The sequence below is a fragment of the Canis lupus genome, chromosome 16, assembly GCF_003254725.2.
Source record: "Canis lupus dingo isolate Sandy chromosome 16, ASM325472v2, whole genome shotgun sequence".
NCBI classification, from domain to species: domain Eukaryota; kingdom Metazoa; phylum Chordata; class Mammalia; order Carnivora; family Canidae; genus Canis; species Canis lupus.
The window spans coordinates 50,343,621-50,362,601 of record NC_064258.1 but is presented as its reverse complement, the minus strand read 5'-3'; the positions used below and the strand labels follow the sequence as shown (position 1 = coordinate 50,362,601).

General features: G+C 35.3%; 1 long non-coding RNA gene across 1 annotated transcript; it reads right to left on the bottom strand.

The window, feature by feature from the left end:
- Positions 1 to 2,435: 2,435 nt before the first annotated feature.
- On the bottom strand, positions 2,436 to 6,368 carry LOC112675185 (uncharacterized). The gene is made up of 4 exons (XR_003145800.3): positions 6,268 to 6,368; positions 5,692 to 5,802; positions 2,716 to 2,887; positions 2,436 to 2,543 (listed from the first exon to the last, which is right to left on the bottom strand). It is a non-coding gene; the product is annotated as an uncharacterized LOC112675185 (long non-coding RNA).
- Positions 6,369 to 18,981: the final 12,613 nt, after the last annotated feature.

The window sequence follows — 18,981 nt, the reverse complement described above, 5'->3', positions numbered from 1 at the left end:
TATTATCTCTTTTAAGATTAAAAATTTGCTTTTTAAACATGTATTTTCAGATGATTTTACTTGTGATTATGTATGTCTGATTCAAACCATGTTATGTTTCTTTCTGTATTTGGCAACAGTCAACCATGAAAATTAAAATTAGCATTTAAGAAATAATTCAAGGAAAAGACTCTTCCAATAATATTTGCCCCAGTGAGCTGGGTAATTCTTGTAAATTGGTCTTTTGGCCTGAGTGCTTTAGATAATTACTTAAATTCTCTATTTCAGGTTGAATATTCAGATAGTACTCAATATCAGGCATATGATAAAAATGATTTATTTTTTCTTCAGTAACTTGATGAAAGATTGAGTGAAACAGTACACTTTACTATACCTACCTGCGTATTGACATTTTATATTCTTAGATTGTTCAGAAGTAGTGTCTCTTTAATTTGATTAGATCTTTTTACCTATTGTCATTTTCCAATTTGATGGATTAACAAAGATTTGTTCAATCAAAGAGAATTCTGGATAAATGGTGAAACATTAGTTTCTATCAGTATGTAACTCAAACTATTCTTTATTCTGTCCATGCAAACCAGTGATTAGATTACCTGTAAACATTACTGGGGTAGGGGAAATGAATGCATTATTTACTCCAGCGAGGGTGTTTTTGGTTTTGTGTAATTGAAATTTTCTTTTCCTTTTTCAGTAGTATTTTTAATTTATGTTGTGCATTGAGAAATAATTTTCCCTTGCCTTTTGTAGTTTTTAATTCATGAAAATAAACTTAAACCAGGAGATTATAGTTATAATATTTCTTATTTATTAATGTAAAAATCCTATTAACTATTGCGATTTAGACTTTATTATATTTTAAATTAACATATTCCTGTTTTGTGACTTTTTAACAGGGAATAACTTCAAGCTCTCCTGGTGGATATAGATTTTTGCTGCAAGGAAATAACAGTAAGTGCTTATGTGTGTGCAATAACTTTTTAAAAACTACAACATCTTAATATTTGGAATTCGATTACACTTAAATGCATGCAAAAAGTTAATATTATTATTTAAATTTAGGCTCCCAATTTATACTTTTGATAAGATATACTCACTCTAGTAGTATTTGCCATAGAATTTTAAAAGATTATTGGCAGATCATTTGAATAATGGAGAAATATAGATCCATAGCCAAGTCTTTACATTTTGTCCAACGTGTTTGTTCTGTTGTGCTATATAAAACTCGTTTATGCTTTTATGATATTTCTTATCTCTTGGATTAGCTGTTTTACAGACAGTCTGCTTTCTATGGGCAATTATTTGAATATTGGTTTTTAAATTTTGGATGGTGGGATATTCATTTTGCATTAATAACAGCTTTCGGAGCAAACTCAAATTCATCTTTTGCAGTGTTGCATTTTAAATAGTTTTCATACAAATACAAGTCACTAAGTCTTACATTAATCTCACAGAAGGTGGGAAGGGGCATCTTTCTCCCAAATGAAGTTAATAGTAAAGTGGGAAGGAGCAGCTTCTCAGCTATTCCACAGTGCATTTTCATAATGGTTTAAATCTGTGTTTATTTCAGATGTGAACATAAGTAACTTTTGTTTTACCTGCCATCCTGGGTTATCATGTGCCTTTCTTTACATTAATGTAATTACCTGGGAATTATCTCTATTCCAAATTGAATAGGGAAATATCAGCATGCTGCAGGCTCTGTGCTCATCCAGGAATTAAAGTAATTTAAGATACGAGGTTTTAAATGGAAACTCTCTTTGTAAGGAGAAGACGTAATTCACTGCCAGAGGTATCTTCTCACTGAGGCCTCTGGAGAGAGACAAAAATGCACTCCAAAACCTAAATTCTTGATTTTCTAAATAGTTCTGATGCTGTTATCTTATCTACTCAGACAGATTTCTAGTGTGTTGTGTGGTCTGGGCTGTGACCTGGCTTTTGATCCTTTGGATACTGGTCCCTGGGTATCTTCCTCACTCAAAAGTTGAGCTACTTGGTGTCAGTCCTATCTGGTGATCTTCAACTGACTAAGCCTCCTCAGGCAATTACAGTGTCTTCCTCAAATATGATGAATTAAAAAATATATATATATATTATAGACTAGGGAATGGTTATACCTATAAAATTGCTGCAAGGCTCATTCAGGAACTTGTTGTATTGTAAAAGAAATTATTTTCTGTTTGGGGGATTCCAACTTCACCTGTTTGTGACAAAAGTTGTAGATACAGGCTTCAGAGAAAGAGTTGCATGGATGTTTAAGAAGTGTTAACAGTACTAGTTTTGTGATAGCTTAAATGTGATGTAAAGTGACTGTTGAAATGACTCAAACTATTGCTCTTTCTTACTGTGGAAAATAAAGAGGAGAAAGGACAGAGAAGATATCTTGATAACATGACACGTGTGAGCATGTCCACTTCCTTATAACCAAATGACGATCATTGATAGTAGAATCACATATTTATTACGCGATAACTCAGTTGGTTCGGACTCTCTTTTTCTTAGACATTCTAGTATTTTTTCAACCTTCAAGTCATGTAATATACTTTCTAGGAACAATAAAATATAAATACGAGTAAGTATAAATAAAATATATATATTTATACAAGTGCGTATACATCTATGTAGGTATATATCTGTACACACACACATCAGCAAAATTATATTTTCTTAGGGTCCCTAAATGGGAAACTTTGAATACTCAGACAGAATTTTATTTACCTTTGGATTATTCTAAATGAGTTTGTCTCTAAATCTTCAATCTCAGTCTGTTCTTATTTTGTCCTTTATCCATGCATTGAAGAACTCTTGGGTGGCTGGATGTGTGGTCTCAGATACTGATGGTTTAGGGTAGAAAGATTAAGTTCCTGTCTACTAAGTTGCCTGTAGGCTCCTGGAGAAAATATGAACATTTAACAAATTTAATTCATTGTGGTGAGAATTGCAATAGAAATCAGGATACAGTGGTTGGGAAGTAAGAGGTAAGTGACAAGGCCATCCTGGAGATCTAAAGCCTTGTTTTCTGGAGGAGATATTTCTAGAACCATAGTATCTGTGTGCAACAGATGGGGGTGGTGGTGGTAGTGGTGGTGTTGCTGTGTGTGTGTGTGTGTGTGTGTGTGTGTGTATGTTCTGGAGTGTGGAGTTTGGGCACGGAGTATGGGGTGAAAGTGAAGATGAGGATGAGAAGAATATAGGAATCATTCCAGGCTCTATGGGAACGGAAAGCTGTATGCCCAGGAGAGTGTAAGATCAAGCAGACAGGAGAGCGTTGCATGCTCAGGGAGCACAGGATAAAAGTTGCCAAGTGGCAGGAAATTGAGATTTTAGAGCATAAAATTACATCCACAACTCTACTGAGAAGTTTGCATTTCATCAGCCTGTCCCCCAGGAAACAAAAGGGAACAAACAAAATCCTACTGGATTTTACAACAGTATGGGGCACTGGAGGTGTCTTTGGGAAATATCAATACAGTGGCAATTTTGAAGAAGGATTAGGAGAGATGGAAAAGGAACAGCAGAAATGGAGATACAAAAAATGGGTTAGGAAATTAAATTAGTCATTACAAGAATTAAGTGATGGCCGACTTATCAAAGGAGGTGGCTTTCTGGGTCGAACAGGAGCCTGAAAAACTCTACCTCTGAACAGTGCAGACAAGACTGTTTATCTGAGGTTTTATCTGTCCTGTTTGAAGCAGGAAATCTATGGGATGATTATTGACTGAAAGACCCAGGGATGGGTTTAGCTAATGCTAAAATAAACAGCTGCAGAAACACAAAGATGTCATGAGATTTAGGGTTCTGGAGACTTCTCCGGTCCTAGGAGGCACTAGGTATGATTATGGAGCCCAGTTCAGGACCCAGACAGAACCCATTGGCTATGACCATGTTTTCTCTCTTTTGTATACTGTCCAACACAGTAGCCACTGGCCTCATAGGACTGTTACCATTAAAATCAATTAAAATAAATGAAATTACCAATTTCCTTCCCCGTGGCATGTACCACAATTCAAGTGCTCAAACACCAAATGTGGTGAGCAGCTATGCTATTGGACAGCATGTAAGTTGCCAAAAGGCTTATCTGACAAAGCCATTCTAGATTTTCAAAGGACTCGTGAAAGAATGCAATTTTGAATCACAAAAGCAAATACATAACTAAAAGCATTTTAACGTTTATACCCTTCTAAAACTTTTAGAAATAAAGAGACTTAATTATATCCTTCGTCCGTAATCAGTTAGTCTGGTGAATAACATCTGAATTTTAATAGAATGAGAAAATTTTAAATCTTCAAGTTTATATTTGATGGATTTTTCTTTTCCAGCACAGAGAGCATAACTAAAAGCTACCCTGGCATCTTACAGAACTGACAAAAAGATTATGGTAATAAATCACAGGGACCACTGTAGAGCAAGACAGTTTTCTCAAAATATCTTATTTTCTTAATGTTTTTCCAGCATCTCAATTTCCATCTTTAAATTCATTAATAAAACTTATTGATGTCAGTTCTCACTAAAAGATGATACCATCTGGGAAAACAATCTTATTAGATTGTAATTTCCAGGGCTCCATATGTAAACTACAGTTCACCACCTCTGACCTCCTCAAATGTATAAGATAGAAAAGATAGAAAAATCTAAAATATCAGTTTTTAATAATAGTGTTCCTAAATGATGAGATATTTCATTTCTGAGGGAAATACACCCTGATTGCACAGGGGAAAGCCAATTTGCTCTCTAATTACACACAACCTGAGTTCATTACAGGTGGTCTGTAGGTTAAAGGATGTTTCACACCTGGAAGAATGTTGATTATAAACAGATTACTTGATCTTCCTTTACCGTTATTTGCAGATGAGATATTCTACTTGGGGGGAGAAAAAAAAATCAGTTGGAAACAGTGTAGGAAGGAAGCTGTGAAGATCGGAGTTAATTTGTAGCTATAGCCCTGGCCTGGTTTTCAGAGAGCTCTCCCCGTCGTATTATTTACTGATTTACTGGCTATTTGTATTTGCATTTGGTTACTTGTCTCACACTTCAAACACACACACACACACACACAAAACAAGCCTGTATTTCATCCTCTCTCCCAGAAGAGAAGTTTATCAGTGCTTTTGTCTGTTCAACTTTGACATTGTAAAATGAATCTCCATTCCCCTCTGTCAAAAATAGCTTCATGATTGGTCTCCTTGACTATGTACCTTCCTTCTTCCTTGCAGATTCATGAAGGGCATTGTTTCCATCATACCCCCTTTAATTCCCTCACAATCCTTTATAGGGTACGCTGATCCCACAGAGTAAAATCTGGCCTTTAGCTTTGCCTTCAAAACTCTTCTAACATGTCCCTGTCTGCAATAGGGACACTTAAATTAAGTGACTGGCTATCAGCTATGTTGCTGATGTTCTGGCTCCCCTCCAGCTGGTAAGGGCATTTGTTCCTCCCTCTGCCTACCCTCAGCTCCTGTTTTCTCTACCCTGAACTCTTCCACATTCAAGTTACTTTTTCCAGATAGCCTTGGTCTCTCAGGATCCGAATTCCACCCAATATTTCTCACTTTTCCTGGAGTTTATTAGTTTGGTTCATCCGCATGCTCCCTTGTGACCACTCTCAAAATGAAATGAAATTAATAATACCTACTTAAGTCTATTAGTCATGTCCGCCTAGCTTGCTTGAGGACAGTTGTCACATAATAAACTTACAAGATCGTATCGGCAGGGGTGCACTCTTAAGTTTCTGTTGATTGAGAATTCAAAGAACAAGCACCTTGACCTGTGCATCTTGATCAACTCACTGACTCATGTTGACCTTAGCTGCAACACAGATAGAATTCACAAAATATCATTGTCCTCATTTTGCTCAACAATGCTGGGGCATAGGATTTTCTTCTCAGAATTTCTAAAGAGTTATAACTCCATAAATATTGCTACCCTGTGTGTCTAAAGATCAAGCCCGTTTCTAAAATAACATTAATGTGTTCATGTAGTTACCTTTAAAGAAAACGTGAATTTTTAACTTATCTGCCCATAAAATATTAAGTTTTCTGAAGTAACTACTATGGTCATTTCTGTCTTCATTTATTTTTTTTTCTGTCTTCATTTATAATAAACATTTCATTCAATGGAAATGAAAGGCAACATATTTTATTAATAATTGTATTTATTAAGATATAGAGATATCACAAGGGATCAGCTTTTATGTTTAAAAAGAACTTAAGAAACGTGAGAGAGTATCTTCTTTAGCTACATCTGTAGAAAAAATACAAGTGTTTAACATACCTAATGACCACTTCAGTGTCTCCTGAAAGTACACCTAGCAGGTGCAATCAATTATCCAGCTTTCTCATACAAATAACTTACGTCATGCAATTTCATCTTCCATTGTCACTTCATGTATAAATGATCCTCATGGAATGAAACCAAGGATAGCCCGATTGTGATGGAAGAATGAGAAAAACATATTTGGAGTGATAGGAGACTTCATGCAGGGGATAAAATGAGGATGAAGAATGTTTCGTATTAGCTATTGGAAAGCCTGAGGGATTTCCCAGGTATGAAGAGGGAGAATGGCAAAGATAGATTTTGACTAGATGCAGTTACCTGAAATTTGACCCAGGATATGAATTTAGAAAAAAAAAAAAAAAAAGCTACTGTAATATGATTATGCAAAGTCGTGTTGCCTGTGTTTGCCAACCTTACGTAGAGCATATTAAGCAACTGTGATCATTTCTAAAAATGACAACTTTAGGTGTGGAAATTAATTAGAATCAGGGTTTGTGAGAATTATACAAATTCAATTTATGGTCATGAATTTGAAGTTCAACTTTATATTGAAACTGATTTTATTTCCCCCTGAATGAACTGCTGAGTAAATGGCTCATTTGAAACTGTATTTGGTTGGTTTTTTGTTTTGTTTTGTTTCATGGTTTTTTGTTTGTTTGAGTTTTTTTTTATTTTATTATTATTATTCAAAAGAACATAATATAAATGCTTTAACCGTTTGAATAAGGGGATTTTATACAATTAGTCACTTAGCAGAGTATAGCCTTGTAGGTCTTGGCAGCAGACCGAATTATTGGCTAGAATGAGCCAGAAGCTGTTTTTCCCTGAGGTGGGCTGAACTAGAAGAGTAGTCAAAAGGAATAGGACTATTCTGGAGCTTGGTCATTGGGTCAAAAGAAGGAAATTCTAAATAGGGAAGCATGAGGAAAGAAGGACCCTGCTGATAATAAATGGAACCCAAAGTAGATGAGGCAGCTGCTCAGAGACTGGGGGGTTCAGGGAGCAGCCTGAAGTCAAGAAGCTTGGCCGTGTCTTCAGACTGTGTCCTTGGTGGCGTTCTCAGTTTCCAGAAGTGGTGTTCACTGCCCATGCAGGCACATGGATCTGATTTTAACTGACAGCATCAATCAGCCTTATCCCATCCACTACTTAGGAGATTTTATCTTTGAATCAATACCATCTGTGTCAAGAGGGAAAAAAAAACAAAAAAACAAAAACATCACCACAAAACCAAAAAGATACGTTTATACATATTCATTCCTTCCAATTAAAACAAGCAAAGCAGAACAAAAAGATGAAGAGATTATTCAAGACAATCAGCTGGATCTCATAATTTTGTGTAATTTCCTTATCTCCACTCTCCAAACACTATGAATTGCATGTTGGTATAAAACAATTGATTCACATGTATTTATAAGAAATAATTCAATAAAATTGAATTCAGTATTTATTATATAAGTGCTGGTTGAGAATAGAGGATTGGAGTCAGACATACTTGGTTTTAAATCTTGCCTGTATTAATTTCTAAAATTATTCTTGGTAAAGTTAAATAAACACTTTGGTCCTTATATCACTTTCTTATTCTTATTAATAATAATTATCATTTTTACTGAAGTATGGTTGGTATACACTATTATATTACTTTCAGGTGTACAACATAGTAATTCTACAATTATACACATTATGCAGTGTCCCCCACAGTAAGTGTAGTCACCATCTGCCACTATACAAATTCATTACAATATCATTAACTATATTCCCTATGTGCTACTTTTCACTTCTTTGACTCATTTATTTTTGTAACTGGGAGCTTGTACCTCTTAATCCCTTTCACCTATTTTGCCCATCCCTCACCCCCTAACCTCTCAGGCAACCATTACTTTGTTCTCTGTATTTATGAGTCTATTTCTTTTTGTTTGTTTTGTTTTGTTTAGATTCCATATATAAATGGAATCATATGGTATTTGTCTTTCTCTGACATATGTTTCTTAGTTTCTTAATATCCTTTCGATCCATCCATGTTGTTGGAAGTGGCAAGATTTATTTAATGCCTGAATACTATTCCATTGTGTATCTATACCATTACTTTATCCATTCATCTATTGATGGTTACCTAGGTTACTTTCATATCTTGGCTATTGTAAATAACTGCAGTGAAGATAGGGGTGCATGCATCTTTTTGAATGAGTGCTTTTTGTGTTGTTGGTCAATATCTAGAAGTGGAATTACTGGGTTATGTAGTATTTATATTTGTAATTTTTTTGAGGAAATTACATACCGTCTTGTACAGTGGCTGCAACTGTTTGCCTTCCCACCAACACTGCACAATGTTTTCTCTTTCTCCACATCTTTATCAACACTTCTTATTTGCTGTCTTTTTGATACTAGCCATTCTGACTGGAGTGAGATGATATCTCATTTCCCTAAAGATTAGTGATGTTAAGCATCTTTTCACATGTCCGTTGACCATCTCCATATCTTCTTTGGAAAAACGTCTTTCCAGGTCTTCTACCTACTTTTTAATCAGATTTATTGATTGATTATTTATATATTTATTTTTGGTGTTGAGCTGTATAAATTCTTTAAATGTTTATTTGGAGGTTGTTATAGGGATCAAAATAAGGTTATGTTTATCAAGCACTTAGGAGAAAAACTATCTAGGGAAGGAAGTACTCCTGAGTCTGATTCCCATGATGTAGGCTCTACTCCCAACCAGTGGTCTGCTTTTGTTTTTGTTGATACCCTAGCTCCAGCAACTTTCTGCAATTTCCTCTTCTCTTAACATCTATGAAGACTTAAGTCAAATTTTTAACTTCCTCAAAGCAACAGGAGGGGGCTTTAGGGCTTGCAATTTTAGATACTAAACTCACACCTGTTTGTTCATATTTTTTTTCCTCTCTGATTTTCCTTATTATTATTATGTTTTATTTATCTATTTGCTTACTTATATTTATATATCATATAGTATATTATAAGCCTTTTATTTTTATGCTAAATTATTTCTGTTTTGTTGCTTTAAATTCTTTATAAATGTCAGAGGTTTAGTAAATAAGTTATGTCTTACCTAAAAGTATAGAATATTGATTTTTAAAAATAAGCATTATCTGTATGTAGTTGGAAACAGGAGTTACAAAATAGCTTATTTAACTCATAGGTCAACCGAAGATTCATATTTATTATTTGATTAGTGATCTTGATGTGTCATTGCTTTATTCTGAGAAACTATAGAATTTAAAATCTACATATGTATATAAGGCATTTAAATTATTTGATTCAGTCAATTCAAGAAAATGTTATCTTCATTACAGCTTCCACTTCATTAATCTGGTTTGTATTCTTTAATAATATAAACTGTAAATTTAACAATAATCCCTCCCACAGTATGAGATTTCTATCATAGTAAGATATAATGAAGTCATGTTGTGTCAATATTGTTTTGCTTTCCTACTTGTTGACTGTGCTTTTGGAAGTGAAACAAGTACAAATGATAGTAATATAACTTTATGCCAGTCAACTGATGAGTGATGCCAATTTACTGAAATAATGATGTTGGCTTCACGACTAACAGCAGTCAACAATCAGTCAAATCTAGGGCTTCCTAATACTGTAATTTTGGATCTTAAAAACTGTATGTAGTTTATAATGATCATATTTCTAAATAAAAAATAAGTAATATTGATGTAAATTTGAGTATGTTTTCCTACTTCCCATTAATGTATAGAAATCAAGAATTAGTAATTTGATTATATTTCCTTTTTAAGATTATATTTATTTATTTTAGAGAGAGAGTGCATGGAAGTTGTAGGGGGAGCAAAGGAAGAGGGAGAAGACAGGGGAAAGAATCTCAAGCAGACTCTGTGCTGAGCACAGAGCCCAACATGGGGCTGGATCTCATGACCCTGAGATCATAACCTGAGCTGAAACCAAGGGTCGGATGCTTAAATGACTGAGCCACACAGATGTCCCAATTATATTTCAAATACATTCAGAAAATTTATCATGTAAAACATGTTTCAGGCTTTATGAAATAAAGGCTTAAGAATTTCTAATGTCCTTTTAAAGTTTTGTTTCATTTTCTTTATTTGTCTTACTCGAATTTTTTTCTTTTATTAAAGATTTTATTTATTTATTTATGAGAGACACAGAGAGAGAGAGGCAGAGACATAGAGGGAGAAGCAGGCTCCCCGTGGGGAGCCAATGCAGGACTCAATCCTGGAACTCGGGAATCACGCCTTGAGCTGAAGGCAGATACTCAACCAGTGAGCCACCCAGGTGTCCCTGTCTTGCTAGAATTCTGTAACTCAGGGCATACTATTGTTAAAACAAATGTTGAGGTATTATTTAAACTATAATTTTAGTTAAAAAAGGAAAATTAATAATGTGTGAAGGCTTTTTACCCAGAATAATCTTGTACTTATTGCTTAGGAGATCAAATTCTTCTAGTTCTAAACACAATATCCTTATAACTAAAAATTTCTTTGATCTACAGTAACCAGATCAGTATTTGTCTACTCTTCGTGAAAGGTATACTGGAGAATTGAGTTCAATAGTTTTTTTCCTATTTTATATTATGTTTGTTTTTCATTTGCTTTATTATTATTTTTTTTTACAGTGCAGTAAATTTGTGGTCTCTCCTTTTTTTTAAAAAAAAGATTTTATTTATTTATTCATAAGAGACTCGGTGAGGCAGAGACACAGGCAGAGGGAAGAGAAGCAGGCTTCATCCAGAAGCCCAATGTGGGACTTGATCCTGGAACCCCAGGATCATGCCCTGAGCTGAAGGCAGATGCCCAACCACTGAGCCACCCAGGCGTCCCAAATTTGTGGTCTCTAATAAAAACTAGTTTTTATTTTTCTGTTTTCGCTAGCTCTTAATACTTTAAAATCCATAGGTCATTGTCCATTGAGTACCAATACATCATGAAATAAATTTAAATCATAAAATTTGAAGTATTGGCTTTTAGACAAGAATCACTACTTCTGTGGCAGGATTTTGGATTGCCAGAAAGATACCACAGGGTGGGTACCATCTTCTCAGTCTATGCCTAGAGTTCTGTTGTCTGTAGTTATTCCATCACCCAAATAGCTAAAGCCACTGTCATGTTCCCTCGCTACATCATGCTTTCCTTTGAGCTTACTTGTCAAATATTGAGTTATTCCTGGTTCTGATTTTGCCTTATCTTCGTGGAATGTTCTTCTCATTGACTCTTCCACTTTTTTTTAGGTCTATCCTCCTGTACTTGTCTTCTTTTACAAATAAGATTTCACTTCTCATGATTTTAATTTAAAAAAATCAGTTCCCTAGGAACACCTGGGTGGCTCAGCAGTTAAGCATCTGACTTCCAGCTCAGAGTGTGATCCTGGAGTCCTGGGATCGGGTCCCACATCGGGGGGCTCCCTGCATGGAGCCTGCTTCTCCCTCTGCCTATGTCTCTGTTTCTCTCTCTCTCTCTCTCTCTCTCTCTCTGTCTCTCATGAATAAATAAAATATTTTTAAAAAATCAGTTCCCTAAACTTCCATACAAATCCACCCCATCATTTTGATTCCCTCAGTTCATGGCCAGGTCCAGATCCTTCTCAGATGCTTCAGTTATATACCCTTTCATATTCTCAAGAAATTTCTACTCTGATTGTCTTCTTTCTCTTGATGTTTAACCTGTACTTCTCCTAGCAGATTGTTCCTAGTAGATTTAAAATGTTTGAAATAATATGACACTGTAAGTAAAAACAACAGAAATCCTTGTTCAGTCTCTCATCCCTCTCCAACTAACTACAACTATGTCCATATCTCTCTTGAGATATATGATATGCTCTATGTATATATCATAGTAGATATATGATATACTTTATCTTGGAGATATATACCATACTCATATATGTTACTATATACTATACTAGACATATGGCATACCAAATACTAGAGATTATTTTGTGGGTTTTTATTTATTTTTATTTTGTTTTTTGAACCAAAGTGTTGATAACATTTATCTTGATATAATAAAAACATAAAATCATTTTATGTGGAGTATAAATAACAGAAAGAACCTCTGTTATTTCTGAAAATTTTTTTAAAGTTTGTTTTCTGTTTCATATTTTATTTTGCTGATACATCCTAGTTGTCTTTTGAATTGAAGGAAGATACTTATCTAGTTGTGGGACTAATCTCTGAGATAAATTTCTTTATCTGTAAAAGGATTATTTTTGGTACCCACAAGCTCTCTAATGCTAGGATGAGGACATTTAAACCTTGGCCAGGCAAAATATGTTTATTCTTTAGTATTTTTATTATGTTCATATTTTTTCAAAGACAATAGAAGCTCTTCAAAGAGAGAATATGTCTATGTTTTGAAAGGTATTGGATAACTTAAGAACATAATTAGGGACACCTGGGTGGCTCAGCAGTTGAGCTTCTCCCTTCGGCTCAGGGGAATCTAGGGATCTGGGATCGAGTCCCGTGTCGGGCTCCCTGCAGGGAGCCTGCTTCTCCCTCTGCCTGCGTCTCTGCCTCTCTCTCTCTCTCTCTCTCTGTGTGTGTGTCTCTCATGAATAAATAAATAAATAAATAAAATCTTTTTTTTTTAAAAAGGACATATTTTATACTTTAACTTTCCTTAAAGATGTTAGGCATACTGAATCAAGGTGTAGAAGAAATCTTAAGGAATCTTTACTATTTGCTCATTTGTTTAATACAATCTTTTAAAATTGCATTTGAAGTAGCATTTATAAACAAATTTGTTTTGGAGATTTTTTTTTATTTGTTGAATATACATATAAAATAATAATTTTAATTGCTGTAATTTAAAGTCTAGAGCAAATTTAAATTTAGTTTGAAAGTAAATATTTCCCTAGTGTCCAATTTCCAAAAGATAGTTTCCTCTGAAGTTAAGCGGTATTTTGGTACATTTCTGATTATAAATATATTAAGAATACTAATGTTAGAAAAATTAGTGCATCTGGATTACTCTAGCTGGATATGTTCTTGCAAGTGAAATAGCTCAAAAGAAAGTGTGAAAAAAGAAAGTTTGGTTATCTAGGTATTTGGCATAAAATGGCTAAGTCTTCACTAGTTGTGAACTGTAGTTTCCTTTTAGAGTCCATCAGCACACATTCTGTCAGAAAAGAGCTGGTGGCAGTCATAATCAATCTGTGATTTTGTATCAACCAAGAAAGATGACAGATCTGAAATAGCTTTCCTTATACAGGGCTTAAGATACAAATATATGTATGCATCACTTTAGTGATAATGAAAACTGACTTTGTGACCTCAAGTAATCTTTCAAGGATATTTCCATGGACATTCAGGAAATTGCATCACTGTGTAGAATGGGTTAAATTTGACACATTTCTTTTATTCATTTTTAGAGAATGGATTCAGTTATGCTATTTTATATTCTTATTTAAATTCTTTACTGAGAATGAAGCCCTGACATTGGAATGTTACATATCCTATGTGAAATTTCGCCATTCTCTCTATCAGCTTGACCTTCTGCTATTCTTTGTATTTACCGGCTGGACATTTCACCTGTTCCTCTCAGTTTAGTAAAGCTATAAATAGGAAGAAGAAGTAGAAAAGGTTAGCCAATCAAAATGCAGAATATGGATAAAGGTCAGGGTGGTAGGGCAAGCAATTCTAATTCTCAATATATATCAGACAATAAAAATCTGACACCTCATTCTTGTGGCAAAAATTGTAATAACGGAATTGAAAATACTGTGCAAATTATTTTTCATACAAGACTTATAGTTGAAACAGAGTAATGGTATTTGTCCATTCTCATTAAACTTTTAGAATTGTGCTCTGATGCTTAAGATAAAGAAGCCATACATACACAGTAGAAAAACAACAAATGTATATTTCAAAGTTGCAGGCTTTACACATTTCTTCTTTACTCATTAATGAATTATAATTTAATTTCTATATAGACAAACTAAAGCAGAGATGACATAAATTACTGAGACTTGGAAATCCAAAATCTGAAATAAATTAAACTATGGGAAAGATTGCTGATGTCTTAATCAGTTAATTTTTTCTTTTCACATAATTTATAGTATTTGCTGGTAGTTCTTGGCATTTGTGTAATGGAGTAGGAGGTGTGAGAGTCTGAATAATGGGTCCCCAAAAGACATCCATATACTGATACCTGGACTGGAATCTGTGAATATCACCTTTTATGAGATAGATAGATGATAGATAGATAGATAGATAGATAGATAGATAGATAGATAGATAGACTTTGCAGGTATAATTAAGTTAAAGATCTTAAGACAAGAAGATTTTCATTGATTATCCAAGTGGAACCTAAACACAATCATAGGTATCTTTATGAACAGGAGGCAAGGGGAGATTTTATAAGCCCACACAGGAAAAGGCAATATGAGCTTGGAGACACAGACCCATCTGAATGATATGGCTACAGGCCAAGGAATGCCAGGAACTACCACCAGAAGCTTAGAAGGGTCAAAAAAATAGATTTCCCTATAGCCCCTGGAGGGAGGATGGCCCTGACAACACTTTGATCTAGCCCAGTGGAACTAATTCCAGATTTCTGCCCTCCAGAATTATAAGAGAATAAATATATTTTACCATCAAGTTTGTGATAATTTGTTACAGCAACCATAGGAAACTAATAGAGGGGGCATTTGTGGTGAACAAACAGAGCTCTTGGAATAATTTAGTTGAAAGCAAAATTCATCAATTCAAACTCAAATGTTTCATCTTATCTTCATATATATTAATATATTAGATAAGTCATCCACTGTCTATAATAGCTTCAGGCTCATTCAACATTGTGCAGAAGGATTAGAACTGGTTGGGGAATGGGGATCCCTGGGTGGCTCAGCGGTTTGGCACCTGCCTTTAGCCCACGGTGTGATCCTGGAGTCCCGGGATCAAGTCCCACGTCGGGCTCCCTGCATGGAGCCTGCTTCTCCTCTGTGCCTCTGCCTCTCTCTCTCTGTGTGTCTTTCATGAATAAATAAATAAAATCTTAAAAAAAAAAAAAACAGTTGGGGAATGAAGAGGCCTTGAAATGCATCCCGGCTGGCTGAGAGTTTGAAGCTTCTACACCTTAATTTCCCAACTGTGTAAAGGAGAGGAATGCTATATCCAAAACATCTTCCAGTAAGTCAAGATATGTATTCTGAAGCAAAGAGGGAACTGAAAAATATCAACACCTGGGAGTGATTAAGGGTGATAAACCTGTTGGGGCACCTTGGTGAGGAAAATGAATAAAATAAAATAAAATAAAACTCTGGCTATCTGGAACATTAGAGTTCTGAATAGTAATTATAGAATATGATAAGGGTGAGATGAATAGAAATGTGCCCAAAATACAATTTTATAATCTTTTAAAGAACATGTCCCATCACTCTTCCTGCCCATATGCCCTAGATCTTATTTAAAATCTGAAAATGAGGGATCCCTGGGTGGTGCAGAGGTTTGGCGCCTGCCTTTGGCTCAGGGCACAATCATGGAGGCCCGGGATCAAATCCCACGTCGGGCTCCCTGCATGGAGCCTGGTTCTGTCTCTGCCTCTCTCTATCATAAATAAATAAAAAATAAAATAAAATAAAATAAAAATAAAATCTGAAAATGAGTAAGATACCTAAGAGTAGAAAGAAAGAAAACAGAAGAGATCCAGAGAGTGAGCACTGGGGGGACTCCCAACTATTGAGAATGGAAAAGGTGGGATTCCTGGGTGGCTCAACAGTTGAGCGTCTAACTTCGGCTCAGGGCATGATATCGGAGTCCCAGGATCGAGTCTCACATCAGGTTCCCTGCATTAGTGTGCTTCTCCCTCTGCCTATGTCTCTGCCTCTCTCTGTGTGTATCTCATGTATAAATAAATAAAATCTTTAAAAAAAAAATAATGGAAAAAGTGAGAAGTAGAAAGTGGGAAGAAAACCAGGGAAATATAGTGTCCTGGAATTCCAGTCTAAAAAAAATGACTCCAGGAAGAAAAGACCAACTGTCAAAAGCTGATATGTCAAGCAAATTAAGGATGGAGTATTCACCATCGATTGTAGAGTGCTCAGGGGTCACTGGAGACCAATACAAAAAGCAGTTTCAGTAGAGTTGTTGACTAGGGACTTATCATGAAACAAATGTTTTTCTGAAGTATTTTATAAACTGCTTCTGTGAGATTGATAAATACTCTATGAAGTTAGATGGAATTCTGTCAATTGCTGTATGATATATCTCTTTCCTAAGATATTTATTCCTTAAAATCAGTACTTAAGAGGAGGGATTAAAAGAGAAAAAAACATAAAGAATTAGGCTGGACAACTTTTCTAAGAAGTTCTGTCCTAAGAGGAAAGACAAAAATGGGGTAAAGGCTGGAGGGAAAGGTCAGGTGAAGATATTTTTTTTCACCAATATGGGAATTAGAATAGGATGTTTTTATATGGTAATGGAAATGAAGTTATAAAAAGGAAAAACATAAAAACACTATTGGTGCTGAAGAAGTGATGAGAGAAAGCATTAGAGCTAGTCTTTGAGAAAGAGAAAAAGGATGGGATCAAGGGCACTGGAGTGGGAAGTTCACTACAGGTTGGAGAGCACATCATCTATTTATTTATTTATTTATTTATTTATTTATTTATTTATTTTATTTATTTTTTTTTACATAATCTCTTTAGATAGAAGTCATCCAGAGTTATGGAAAAATGCTGTTAGAAGGAGATCTAGTGATACTAGTAGCTAAACATTTAAGTATGGAGGGAGAGTGACCCAAACGTTGATTGATGATCCCAACCAAGGGTAGAGGTGACGTTTGGGTGACATGAGTCTACTCAGACATTTTTTCAAGAAGGAAGAAGGCAGAATGATTTGGAATTGTCAAATGAGCAAAAAAGATAATCAGCTCACTGAGAAGCCAAGTAATAAGAGGGGCCTGAAGGGAATTCACTCAGATCTAAGAGGACTGCAAGGGAAATTGTGTCTACAGGGAAGAGCAAGAGAGTGAGGAGGATGATCAGAGAAGATGAAAGAGCAGAGTATTTAGCAAATGGTTTACTGTGAGTTCCGAGGACTCATTGGAAGTTTCTAGAATTGGAGGTAGTGGGAGATGATGTGCACCAAATTCAACCAGATGACGAGGGCTATGTTTGTAGATAGTCTAATAAATAGCAGAGGGAAGAGTGTTCTAAATCAGCTTGTGGGGCCAAGGCTATGGGTGATGTGAAGGAAAGGGGGGGTTACAGGACTATCAAAGAGGAGAGAGTTCTGGGATTCCCACCTGAGTATTACTGGGAAGGTAGAGGCTTCTGGAGAGGCCATGGGACTCTGTGCTCAAAGGACTCCCAAAGTCCTTATTATATACAACTAAGGTAGGAATGGAGCTCAGCAAAAAAAAAAAAATAATAAAAAAAAAATAAAAGAAGAAAAGAAAAGAGAAAAGAAAAGAAAAGAAAAGAAAAGAAAAGAAAAGAAAAGAAAAGAAAAGAAAAGAAAAGAAAGCACTTTTCTCACAACTCAAAGGTCCTACTCAGTCCCTATTATAAAAGGAGAAGGGATGCTGAGGGGCATTGAAATACCAAATTATTGAGATACATATTTATCAATCCTGCATCAGAGCCACGGAACCACTAGAGGTAACTATGCCAATGCTTGATTTATAGAATGGATTTGATTTTTTCAACTTATGTAGTATATTTGTTCTGGCTCTGCAGAGCTATCACTAAACCTGCTTAGGCAGTTATATTTTCTCATTTACTAACCATGAATGATCTTTCTTATGGCTAAAGACTCAAGAATTGAGTAGCAACACAGAGCTATGCAACCTTAACAAAAGTGACAGATACACAGTTTTACTTAAATATTTACATCAAATCTAATTACCAAGTGCTCCACCTGTCTTATCACACACCCCCCTCCACTCCTGGGTAAGCATTAGAATAAGAGATGCATTTAGGATATTATTTTATAACACAACACTTCTGTTGACGCCTGGGTGGCTTAGCAGTTGAGCATCTGCCTTTGGCTCAGGTCGTGATCCCAGAGTCCTGGAATTCTCACATCGGGCTCCTTGCATGGAGCCTGCGTCTCCTCCCTCTGCCTGTGTCTCTGCCTCTCTCTCTGTGTCTTTCATGAATAAATAAATAAAATCTTAAAAAAAAAGAAAGTTGTTTTAAAAAATATGTGTTACCTCCACTATTCCACGTGCATGAATTCTATCATTAAGAGAGAAGATCAATTCTATTTATATATATTTTTTTGTCAGTTCACACACCCACGCCCAGTAGCAGTAGATAACAGAAGGAATGGTAACCTAGAATACTTGACAACACTCTAACTCAGTTTGTATGCTATTGTTAGCCCTAACTTGAGTATATGAGGCTGAACATTTCTCTGTAGTTAATATGTGGAAAAATCAGAGTGTGCAGGACAGTTGTATGCAGACTTAAATAGTGGACCAGACTCATTATATAATTTTAAAATATTTTAAAATACAATATCAAAATCAAAATCAAAAAGAGACACCATTTTTAAAAGTCTTGCCAGATTATAATATAAAAGACAATTTAGGATGAGAAAGTTTACAACATGTGATGTTCAGTGGTCAGAGAGACTTGGATCCTAGAGACACAGAGCAACTGAGAGAAGCGTAACAGATCAATGTGGCTTGATGGTCCTTGTTCATTGTAACCTTGTTGGCAACAAAGGATAGTCCTGCATAGGAAATAAGATTATCAGCAATGGTTTTCATATTA